Raw genomic sequence first — 13,226 nt, 5'->3', positions numbered from 1 at the left:
TGACAGGAGAATTGGTCGAGTGGTAAACAGTGAGGAGAATAGCAGTAGATTGCAGGAAGATATCATTGGACTGGTCACATGGGCAGAGCGGTGGTAAATGGAATTCAACCCAGAAAAGTCTGAGCTAATGCGCTCGGAGAGGGCCAATAAAGCAAGGGATCACACTATGAATAGTAGGACCCTGGAATGTACTGATGTTCAGAGGGACATTGGAGTGCATATCTCATATCTATGAAGGTGGCAGAACAGGTAGATAAGGTGGTGAAGACATATGGAATACTTGCCTTTATTAGCTGAAGCATAGAATACAAGAGCAGGAAGGTCATGCTGGAACTGTATAAAACGCTGGTTAGGCCACAGCTGGAGTAATGTGTGCAGTTCTAGTCACCATATTGTAGGAAAGATGTGATTGCACTGGAGAGGGTGCAGAGGAGATTTACCAGGATGGTGCCTGGGATGGAGGGTCTGAGCTATGAGGAGAGACTGGATAGGCTGGAGCTGGTTTCCTTAGAGCAGCAAAGGTAAAGAAGGGACCTGATAGGAGGTGTATAAGATAATGAGGGGCATAGGAAGATCGGTGGACAGGAAGGCACTTTTTCCCCTTCGCAGATGGGTCAATAACCAGGGAGCAGGGATTTATGGAAAGAGGTAGAATGCTAAGAGGGGAAGTTGAGGAGAAACTTCATCCGGAGGGAGGTGAGAGTCTGCAACTCACTGCCTGAGAGGGTGGTTGAGTCAGAAACTCTGGTAATGTTTAAGAAATATTGAGATATTCACTTGCCTCCAGGACTGTGGGCCCAGCACTGGAAAATGGGATTAGTGCAGTCAGATCTTAGTTGACCGAGATGGACACGATGGGCCAAATGGCCTCTTTCTGGGCTGTAAACATTGTAGTAATCTATGAATTTAGCTCAGGCAACATCTGTGGTGAGAAAGAAGCTTAACATTTCAGGTTGATTAATTTTCATCAGAACTTGATTGATTGAATTGTTTATTTATTTAATTAGTCAGTTAGTGTGTGGTTTTTTTTGGCCTTTACTTTTGTAGTCGTATTTTTCTTAAGTTTAAAGTGAAAACCAGAAGTGGGCTGCTAAGGAGTCTGGGAAGGGTTTTTATTTTAACTTTAAAAGTCAGTTACCTGGGAGGTTCCCCCTCATTGTTCCACTGGAGCAAGCTGAGAGGGAGTGATTGGAGGCAGCAGTGCTGGTGAGAGATTGATTGAATTGTTTATTTATTTAATTAGTCAGTTAGTGTGTTTTTTTTTTTGGCCTTTACTTTTGTAGTAGTATTTTTCTTAAGTTTAAAGTGAAAACCAGAAGTGGGCTGCTAAGGAGTCTGGGAAGGGTTTTTTAAGCGCGTGAAGTATAAAAGGTAGGCTGCAGTATACAGCGGGCAGCGTCAGGAGCGGGCAGTGGAGTGAGTGGGAAGCAGAGTGTGAGCTATAAGGGCTTTGGCTCACATAAGAACATAAGAAATAGGAGCAGGAGTAGGCCATCTGGCCCTTCGAGCCTGCCCCGCCATTCAACAAGATCATGGCTGATCTGAAGCGAATCAGTTCCACTTACCCGCCTGCTCCCCATAACCCCTAATTCCCTTATCGATCAGAAAACTATCTACCCGTGATTTAAACATATTCAACGAGGAAGCCTCCACCACTTCAATGGGCAGAGAATTCCAGAGATTCACTACCCTCTGAGAGAAGAAGTTCCCCCTCAACTCTGTTCTGAACCGGCCCCCCCTTATTTTGAGGCTGTGCCCTCTAGTTCTGGTTTCCCTTCTAAGTGGAAAGAATCTCTCCACCTCTACCCTATCCAGCCCCTTCATTATCTTATATGTCTCTATAAGATCACCCCTCATCCTTCTAAACTCCAACGAGAACAGACCCAATCTGTTTAATCTCTCCTCATAAGCTACACCCCTCATCTCCGGTATCAACCTGGTGAACCTTCTCTGCACTCCCTCCAAGGCCAATATATCCTTTCGCAAATAAGGGGACCAAAACTGCACACAGTACTCCAGTTGCGGCCTCACCAGTGCCTTGTACAGTTGCAGCAAGACCTCCCTGCTTTTATATTCTATCCCCCTCGCGATAAAGGCCAACATTCCATTCGCCTTCTTGATCACCTGCTGCACCTGCAGACTGAGTTTTTGCGATTCGTGCACAAGGACCCCCAGGTCCCTCTGCACAGTCGCACGATGTAATTTTTCTCCATTTAAATAATATTCCAATTTGCTATTATTTCTTCCAAAGTGGATACCTCACATTTGCTAACGTTATATTCCATCTGCCAGATCCTCGCCCACTCACTCAGCCTATCCAAATCTCTCTGCAGACTTTCCGCGTCCTCCACGCAATTCGCTTTCCCACTCACCTTCGTGTCATCAGCAAACTTGAATACCCTACATTCAGTCCCCTCCTCCAGATCATCTATGTAAATGGTAAACAATTGAGGCCCCAGCACCGATCCCTGCGGCACGCTTGTGGGAAGCAGAGTGTGAGCTATAAAGGCTTTGGCTCACAGGGCTTAGGCCCTGTGTGTCCTTGATAGGTATGTCCCTGTCAGGCAGGGAGGAAATGGCCGAGTGAGGGAACCATGGTTCACGAAAGAGGTGGAATGCCTTGTGAAAAGGAAGAGGGAAGCTTATGTAGGGATGAGGAAACAAGGTTCGGATGGCTCGATTGAGGGTTACAAGTTAGCAAGGAACGAGCTGAAAAAGGGGCTTAGGAGAGCTAGGAGGGGACATGAGAAGTCCTTGGCGGGTCGGATCAAGGAAAACCCCAAGGCTTTTTACTCTTATGTGAGGAATAAAAGAATGACCAGGGTGAGGTTAGGGCCGGTCAAGGACAGTAGTGGGAACTTGTGTATGGAGTCAGTAGAGATAGGCGAGGTGATGAATGAATACTTTTCTTCAGTGTTCACTAAGGAAAGGGGCCATGTTTTTGAGGAAGAGAAGGTGTTACAGGCTAATAGGCTGGAGGAAATAGATGTTCGGAGGGAGGATGTCCTGGCAGTTTTGAATAAACTGAAGGTCGATAAGTCCCCTGGGCCTGATGAAATATATCCCAGGGTTCTTTGGGAGGCGAGGGATGAGATTGCAGAGCCTTTGGCCTTGATCTTTGGGTCCTCACTGTCCACGGGGATGGTGCCAGAGGACTGGAGAATGGCGAATGTTGTTCCTCTGTTTAAGAAAGGGAATAGAAATGACCCTGGTAATTATAGACCGGTTAGTCTTACTTCGGTCGTTGGTAAATTGATGGAAAAGGTCCTTAGGGAGGGGATTTATGAGCATTTAGAAAGATGCGGATTAATCCGGGATAGTCAGCACGGATTCGTGAAGGGCAAGTCGTGCCTCACAAATTTGATAGAATTTTTTGAGGAGGTAACTAAGTGTGTTGATGAAGGTAGGGCAGTTGATGTCATATACATGGATTTTAGTAAGGCGTTTGATAAGGTCCCACATGGTCAGCTTATAATGAAAGTGAGGAGGTGTGGGATAGAGGGAAAGTTGGTCGATTGGATAGGTAACTGGCTGTCTGATCGAATGATATGGAGATGCCGGCGTTGGACTGGGGTAAACACAGTAAGAAGTTTAACAACACCAGGTTAAAGTCCAACAGGTTTATTTGGTAGCCACACAAGCTTTCGGAGCTGCAAGCCCCTTCTTCAGGTGAGTGGGAATTCCCACTCACCTGAAGAAGGGGCTTGGAGCTCCGAAAGCTTGTGTGGCTTTTGCTACCAAATAAACCTGTTGGACTTTAACCTGGTGTTGTTAAACTTCTTACTGTGTCTGATCGAAGACAGAGGGTGGTGGTGGATGGAAAATTTTCGGATTGGAGGCAGGTTGCTAGCGGAGTGCCACAGTGATCAGTGCTTGGTCCTCTGCTCTTTGTGATTTTTATTAATGACTTAGAGGAGGGGGCTGAAGGGTGGATCAGTAAATTTGCTGATGACACCAAGATTGGTGGAGTAGTGGATGAGGTGGAGGGCTGTTGTAGGCTGCAAAGAGACATAGATTGGATGCAAAGTTGGGCTGAAAAATGGCAAATGGAGTTTAACCCTGATAAATGTGAGGTGATTCATTTTGGTAGGACTAATTTAAATGTGGATTACAGGGTCAAAGGTAGGGTTCTGAAGACTGTGGAGGAACAGAGAGATCTTGGGGTCCATATCCACAGCTCTCTAAAGGTTGCCACTCAAGTGAATAGAGCTGTGAAGAAGGCCTATAGTGTGTTAGCTTTTATTAACAGGGGGTTGGAGTTTAAGAGCTGTGGGGTTATGCTGCAACTGTACAGGACCTTGGTGAGACCACATTTGGAATATTGTGTACAGTTCTGGTTGCCTCACTATAAGAAGGATGTGGAAGCACTGGAAAGAGTGCAGAGGAGATTTACCAGGATGCTGCCTGGTTTGGAGGGTAGGTCTTATGAGGAAAGGTTGAGAGAGCTCGGGCTGTTCTCTCTGGAGCGGAGGAGGCTGAGGGGAGACTGAATAGTGGTTTATAAAATGATGAAGGGGATAGATAGAGTGAACGTTCAAAGACTATTTCCTCGGGTGGATGGAGCTATTACAAGGGGGCATAACTATAGGGTTCATGGTGGGAGATATAGGAAGGATATCAGAGGTAGGTTCTTTCTGCAGAGAGTGGTTGGGGTGTGGAATGGACTGCCTGCAGTGATAGTGGAGTCAGACACTTTAGGAACATTTAAGCGGTTATTGGATAGGCACATGGAGCACACCAGGATGATAGGGAGTGGGATAGCTTGATCCTGGTTTCAGATAAAGCTCGGCACAACATCGTGGGCCGAAGGGCCTGTTCTGTGCTGTACTGTTCTATGTTCTATGTTCTAACTGTTCTGATAGACAATAGAATTCATCCCTTAGTTCATTCTGTAAATTTTCAGCTCCATGCCCATGAGGAGAGTAATTTTATACATTTACACCGAGTGGGAACAGCAGAGAGGAAGTCCCATGGCAGATGGAGGGAGTGAACAATACATTTCCAATGGATTTATTTCTGAATGTGTGACACACTGATGTCAGATTATCAGTGTTATTTATAAACATCTTTATGACTCTTGTCAAAGAATTCAGTGTAAGGATCTTGGCTGCATCTCATCGGAAATTGAATCCTATTAGAAAGAAGGAAATGTTCAATGAGACGACAAGGATTCATGCAGCTTTATGATAAATCTGTTGAATAGGGTGTGAGCGCAACATTGTGAAAACAGGAAACAGGTGGCTCCAAAGAGGAAGAAAATGTAATCATCATTGCAAGTATTGAACTCAGTGGAATCAGGGCGACACATAACGGTTCTCTCACTTTTATTAGCCGCATTTCCTGACATTTTGCTCATGCCGAGGTTAGAATGGGATAGGATTGTCAGATAGTGATAGGATAGCCAGATAGGGATAGCCGGATAGGGATAGGATAGCCAGATAGGGATAGCCGGATAGGGATAGGATAGCCAGATAGGGATAGGATAGTCAGATAGGGATAGGATTGCCAGATAGGGATAGGATAGCCAGAGAGGGATAGGATAGCCGGATAGGGATAGGATAGCCAGATCGGGATAGGATAGCCGGATAGGGATAGGATTGCCAGATAGGGATAGGATAGCCAGATAGGGATAGGATAGCCGGATAGGATAGCCAGATAGAGATAGGATTGCCAGATAGGGATAGGATAGCCAGATAGGGATAGGATAGTCAGATAGGGATAGGATAGTCAGATAGGGATAGGATAGTCAGATAGGGATAGGATAGCCAGATAGGGATAGGATAGTCAGATAGGGATAGGATTGCCAGATAGGGATAGGATAGCCAGAGAGGGATAGGATAGCCGGATAGGGATAGGATAGCCAGATAGGGATAGGATAGCCGGATAGGGATAGGATTGCCAGATAGGGATAGGATAGCCAGATAGGGATAGGATAGCCGGATAGGATAGCCAGATAGAGATAGGATTGCCAGATAGGGATAGGATAGCCAGATAGGGATAGGATAGCCGGATAGGGATAGGATTGCCAGATAGGGATAGGATAGCCAGATAGGGATAGGATAGCCGGATAGGGATAGGATAGCCAGATAGGGATAGCCGGATAGAGATAGGATAACTAGGGGAATGTGCTTCACATTATCTTTCTGTTTCTTTCAACATTTCCTTCACGTCACCAATAACAAGAACTGATAGGGTGGGATTTTCCAGCCTCGCTCATCCGGAAACCGTAAAATCCCGCCCGAGGTCAACGGAACTTTCCATGGTCCGCCCCTCCTCTGCTCCGATTCCCGAAGCGGGCGGGACGGTAAAATTCCAGCCATAGTGTCTATAATGTAATAAAACATCCCAAGATTGTCCCAGTAACGGTGACCATGGAACTATTGCCCTAAAAACACATCTGGTCCTTTAGGGAAGGAAATCTGCCGTCCTTACCCGGTCTGGCCTACATGTGACTCCAGAGCCACAGCAATGTGTCTGACTCCTAACTGTCCTCTGAGATGGTGTGGTTTGTTATTCCTTTCAAGAGCTTTAGGGATGGATGATAAATGTGGCCTTCCCAGCAACACCCACACCCCCTGAAAAAAATATACTTTCCAAGAACCGGATGACGGGATATTGGGGCAAATCTTCCTGTCCCGTCCGCCACGGGAATTGTAGTGGGCGGGAATGGACCATGGAAAGGTCCATTGACCTCGGGCGGGATTTTCCGGTTTCAGGGCGAACACAGCTGGAAAATCCCACCCATTAAGTCAGGTGACTAAAAACTGGATGAAAGAGGAAGGGTTTAAGGGGTGTCTTAAAGGAGGAAAGTGAGATGGAAAGGTGTAAGGAGGGAATTCCAGAGCTTAGGGCCTGCACAACTGATGATGCGGCCACCAATAGATTAAAATCTGGAATGCTCAGGAAGTCAGAATTCTTCCGTCGAAGGATTCACAGGTGCTGCGAATAAAGCGGGGCATGTAGGCGTATTTTTCTTCGATTTCCAGAAAGCATTTGATAAAGTGTCACTTTATCAAATGTGGAAAGTAAAAGCTCATGATGTAGACAGTAACTCATTAGCATGGTTGTAGATTGGCTGGCAAAAAACAAAGAGTATGCTTAAATGGTTCTTTTTCTGATCAACAGGATGTGATGAGTTGAAACGCACAGGGTCCTGTGCTGGGGCCTCAACCTTTTACATTTATATCAATGATTTTGATGAGGGGAATGAAGGCATGGTCTCTAAGTTTGCAGATGACACAAAGATAATGTCAGTAAAACGAAGGAGATAGTCATCGACTTGAGGAAATGTTGTGGAGAACATGCCCCTGTCTACATCAATGGGGGTGAAGTCGAAATGGTCGAGAGCTTCAAGTTTCTAGGTGTCCAGATCACCAACAACCTGTCCTGGTCCTCCAAGCCGATACTTTAGTTAAGAAAGACCACCAACGCCTCTACTTTCTCAGAAGGCTAAGGAAATTCGGCATGTCAGCTATGACTCTCACCAAGTTTTACCGATGCACCATAGAAAGCATTCTTTCTGGTTGTATCACAGCTTGGTATGGCTCCTGCTCTGCTCAAGATCACAAGAAACTACAAAGGGTCGAGAATGTAGCCCAATCCATCACGCATACCAGCCTCCCATCCATTGACACTGTCTACACTTCCCGCTGCCTCGGGAAAGCAGCCAGCATAATCCCCACAGGATCCCCACACACCCCGGACATTCTCTCTCCCACTTTCTTCTGTTGGGAAAAATATACAAAAGACTGAAAACATGTACCAACTGACTCAAGAACAGCTTCTTCCCTGCTGCCGTAAGACTTTTGAATGGTCCTACCTCATATTAAGTTGATCTTTCTCTTCACCCTATCTGTAAGTGTAACATTATATTCTGCACCCTCTCCTTTCCTTCTCCCCTATGTACTCCATGAATGGTATGTTTTTGCTGTATAACGCGCAAGAAACAATACTTTTCACTGTATCCCAATAATACAATAATAAGTCAAATCAAATCAAAAATAGATAGTAAAGCATGTTGTCAGGAGGATATCATGAATTTGTAGACAGATATGGATAGGTTAAGTGAGTGGGCAAAAATATGACAAATGTGTATAATGTGGAAAATGTGAAGTTATTCACTTTGTCAGGAAGAATAAAGAAAGTATTACCCAGAGAACACTGCAGAGTTCTGAGGTGCAGAGTGATTGAGGTGTTTTAGTGCAGTCGTCACAAAAAGTTAGAATGCAGATACAGCATGTAATCAAGAAGGCTAAAGGAATGTCATTCTTTATTATGAGAAGAATTGAACATAAAAATAAGGATGTTATGCTTCAGTTAGATAGGGCATTGGTAAGATCACAGCTTGAATAGTGGGTGCAGTTCTGGTCTCCTTGTTTAAAGAAGATTGTAAATGTGCTGGAGGTAATTCAGAGGATGTTTACTGGATTGACATCTGGAATGAGTGGGTTGTCTTATGAGGAAAGGTTAGACAAACTGGACTTCTTTACACTGGAGTTTAGAAGAGTGAGGGGTGGCTCTATTGAAGTCTACAAGATTCTGAATGGTCTTGAGAAGGTGGACATGGAAATGATGTTGCCTCTTGTGGGCGACTCCAGAACCAGGGGCAGTATTTTGTGTTTTGAAATTGGGAGTCATCTTTATAAGACACACATGAGGAGAGTTGTTTTCTCTCGGAGGGTTTGTGGCTTTGGAACTCTGCGTGGAGGCAGAGTCATTGAATATTTTTAAGGCAGAAGTGGATAGATTCTTGCAAGGGAATTAATGGTTATTGGGGGTAGAATGGGAATGTGGAGCTTGAAACAGATTAGCCATAATCTTATTGAATGGTGGAGCAGGCTTCAATGGCAGTGCTTTGAATTCAGCTTCATACACTGAGTGAGGAATCAGCGACTCTGCTGCCCCTGTCTCCACCTCCATCTTAACTGTCTATCTTGGGAAGGACCCAGAACCAATTGGCTTCCCCTCAGACTGATAGGATATTTAGCCAAAATATCTAAGCTGTAGCCTTAGGCTCTCCTGCTTCCTCCACAGATTTGGTTGACTCTCCTGGCTGGTGGCATGTACCTTGGGCCTTGTCTTCAGGTTAGTCTCTCTCCAACTCTCCTTTCCCTCTTTAGGTTGCATCCTACAGTTTCGGGCAATATGTCCCACCCACTTACATCTGCGGCATTGGGCTTCACCAGTCCAGCATGTTGACTCTCTGCGCCAGACTTGTCACATCAGCGGCATTCTACGGTTGGCACTGCATTCTGCGGAGCTTCAGCTACTTTATGAACTTGGGCACTGACACCCAACTGTGTTGCCTCTTTGGCGGCCAGTGCCATTGCAGTAGCTATATCAACGTTTACTTTGAAGTCTAGGATTTTTTTTTGTTAAAGGTTTTCACTTGATAGCTTCATTGTGGAGACCACCAACTGAACGGTCCCATAACATCTTAAAGAAACCCACCAAATTCACATGATGGACTGTCCTTCCAGCTGTAACCTTTTATAAAACCAAAAATGTTCTGCTATCATTAATGGCTTTGGTGCAACATGTTTCCTAACCCTACACACAGATCCCCAAGGGCTTCCTCCACGGGCTTTTCTGGCTGCACCAGACTCCTCAGCATAGCAAATGTCTCATTCCCAATGGTGTTCCGAAAGACTGCTCGCACAAGGTTCTCTTCCACTTTATTGTATATAACCAGTGAGATTATATATGGTGAGCTTATGCACGCCAGTGGGAGAGAGACTGCAGCCAGAGTGAGATTCAGCCAGAGTGAGGGTATCGGGAATTCGGTGCTGAGGGGAAAGAGGTGCTCATTTTTGGGAGGACTGGAGAGACGGGATCTGTGAGGGAAACTCGAGGGCAAGTGAGAGGTAGAAAGAAATCAAACCGTGACGTCACGGCTGGCAGGTAAGTGATTGGCTGGTGACTGGTAAGTATCTTTTCTTTTTTCCCTTTTTTCTCTCTTGCCATTGTTGTTGTTGTTGGAAGATAACTTCAGGGTTAAGTCACGGCAGGAGATCCCAGACCCGTCTCATGCTCATCTTGTGCCATGTGGGAATTCAGAGACCCTTCCGGTGTCCCTGGCTCCCTCATGTGCAGGAAATGTGTCCAACTGCAGCTCCTGTTAGACCGCTTGGCGGCTCTGGAGCTGTGGATGGATTCACTTTGGAACATCCACGATGCTGAGGAAGTCGTGGATAACACATTCAGTGAGTTGGTCACACCGCAGATAAACATTACTGAGGGTGATAGGCAATGGGTGACCACCAGACAGAGGAAGAGTAGGAAGGCAGTCGGGGGTTCCCTGCGGTCATCTCCCTCCAAAACAGATATACCATTTTGGATACTGTTGCAGGAGATGGCTCACCAGGGGAAGGTGGCAGCAGCCAGGTTCATGGCACCATGGCTGGCTCTACTATACAGGAGGACAGGAAAAAGAGTGGCAGAGCTTTGGTGATAGGGACTCAATTGTAAATGGAATAGACAGGCATTTCTGTGGACGCAAACAAGATTCCAGGATGGAGCTTCCCTGGTGCAAGGATCAAGGATGTCTCAAGGCGGCTGCAGGACATTCTGGAGGGGGGAGGGTGAACAGCCAGCTGTCGTGGTACATATAGGCACCAATGATATAGGCAAAAAACAGGATAAGGTCCTACAAGCTGAATTTAGGGAGTTAGGAGTTAAACTAAAAAGTAGGACCTCAAAAGTAGTAATCTTAGGATTGCTCCCAGTGCCACGTGCTGTCAGAGTAGGAATGTCAGGATCGCTAAGATGAATACGTGGCTTGAGGGATGGTGCAAGAGGGAGGGATTCAAATTCCTGGGACATTGGAATCGGTTCTGAGGGAGGTGGGACCAGTACAAATTGGACGGTCTGCACCTGGGGAGGACTGGAACCAATGTCCCAGGGGAAACGTTTGCTCGTGCTGTTGGGGAGGGTTTAAAGTAATGTGGCAGGGGGATGGGAACTGATGCAGGAAGTCAGAGGGAAGTAAAGTGGGGACAGAAACAAAAGGCAGTAAGGGGAAAAGTGGAAGGCAGAGAAACCAAAGACAAAAATCAAAAAGGGCCACAGTACAGAGACTGTGGAGAACTCAGTGAATGGGTCCAGTAAGGCTCAGAGAAATAAAACACAGGGAGCGTACAAAACATGACAGGACAGATGGTCTGAGGTGTGTTTGCTTTAACGCAAGGAGTATGACAGGTAAGGAGTATGAACTTAAAGCTTGGATCACTACATGGAACTATGGTGTTGTGACAATAACGGAGAGTTGAATGAAAGAAGGACAAGACTGGCATCTTAGCATTCCAGGATTTAGATGTTTCAGGAGAGATAGAAAGGATGACAAAAGAGGTGGGGGTGTTGCTTTACTGATTAGGGAGAATGTCACAGCTAAACAGAGGGAGGACACCTTGGTGGTATCATGCAGTGAGGCCATGTGAGTAGAACTCAGGAACAGGAGCGGTGCAATCACACTGTTGGGGTTGTACTGCAGACCTCCCAACAGCCAGCGTGAAGTGGAGGAAGTGATATGTCAGCAGATTATGGGAAGATATAAAAACAACAGGGTTGTTGTGATGGGCGATTTTAACTTCCCCAACATAGACTGGGATTCCATTAGTGCCAGGGTCTTGGATGGGGCAGTTTGTTCGGTGTGTCCAAGAGTGCTTCTTGAGGCAATATGTAGATAGTCCAACTCGGGAAGGGGCTATCTTAGACCTGGTTCTGGGAAACGAGCCCGGAGAGGTGATTGATGTCTCAGCGGGGGAACCATTTTGGGAACAGTGATCACAATTCTATAAGTTTCAGGATACTTGTAGAAAAGGATAGAAGCAGTCCCAGAGTGAGAGTACTAAACCGGGGGAAGACTAACTATGTCAGTATTAGGCTGGAGCTAGGGAATGTAGACTGGGAGCGGCTGTTTGAGGATAAATCCACATCTGATATGTGGGAGTCTTTTAAAAGTCGGTTGTTAACAATTCAAGACAAATATGTTCCTGTAAAAATGAAGGATAAAGTTGGCAGGATTCAGGAACCCTGGATGACAAGAGAGACCGTGCGCTTAGTGAAAAAGGAGGAGGCATATATAAATTTCAGGAAATTGAAAATGGATAAGGCTCTTGAGGAATACACATAGCAGGAAAGCTTAAACAGGGACTAAGGAGGGAAAAAAGGGACCATGAAATGTCCTTGGCAGGCAGGATTAAGGAGAATCCCAGGGCTTTTTATGTATATATAAGGAAGAAGAGGGTAGCTAAGGAAAGGGTGGATCCACTCAAGGTCAGTGGAGGGAATTTGTGTGTGGAGCCAGATGAGGTGGGAGAGGTTCTTAACGAGTACTTTGCATCAATATTCACAAAGGAGAAGGATGTGGTGGATGGTGAGTGTAGAAAGGAGGATGTTGACATTCTAGGACATGTTGTGATGAAAAGTGAGGAGGTATTGAGGGTTTTGAAAAACATTAAGGTGGACAAGTCCCCAGGGCCAGAGAGGGTCTATCGCAGAATACTGAGAGAGGCGAGGGAAGAAATTGCTGCGGCTTTGGCCAAAATCTTTGTATCCTCTTTAGCCACGTGCGAGGTACCAGAGGATTGGAAAGTAGCTAACATTGTTCCTCTGTTTAAGAAGGGCAGAAGAGACAATCTGGGAAATTACAGGCTTGTCCCACCGTCCAAAGATGTGCGGGTTAGGTGGCTTGGTCATGTTAAATTGACCCTAGTATCGGGAGATCAGCAGGGTAAATATGTTGGGTTACGAGGATAGGGCCTGGGTGGGATTGTGGTCAGTGCAGACTCGATGGGCCAAATGCCCTCCTTCTGCACAGTAGGGATTCTAAATGTGAGGTGCTGCGATTTGGAAGGTCTACTGCAGAAGGAAAGTATACAGTAAATGGTAGAGCCCTCAGAAATATTAGCATACAGAGGGATCTAGGCATGCAGATCCACAGTTCCCTGAAGGTGACAACTCAGGTGGGCAAGGTGGTCAAGAAGGCGTACGGCATGCTGGCCTTCATCGGCTGGGGCGTTGTGTATAGGAATTGGAAAATCATGTTGCAGCTGTATAAGACTGATTGCCAGAATATCTGGAGTGAAACGTTGGCTGTTGTAATGTCCTCACTGGAGAAGGTGGTGAAGAAGGCATATGGCATGCTTGCCTTTATAGGACGGGGCATAGAGTATAAAAGTTGGGGTCTGATGTTGCAGTTGTATAGAACGTTGGTTCGGCCGCATTTG

The sequence above is a fragment of the Mustelus asterias genome, chromosome 11 (genome assembly GCF_964213995.1).
Source record: "Mustelus asterias chromosome 11, sMusAst1.hap1.1, whole genome shotgun sequence".
NCBI lineage: Eukaryota > Metazoa > Chordata > Chondrichthyes > Carcharhiniformes > Triakidae > Mustelus > Mustelus asterias.
This window is presented reverse-complemented; position numbering follows the sequence as displayed.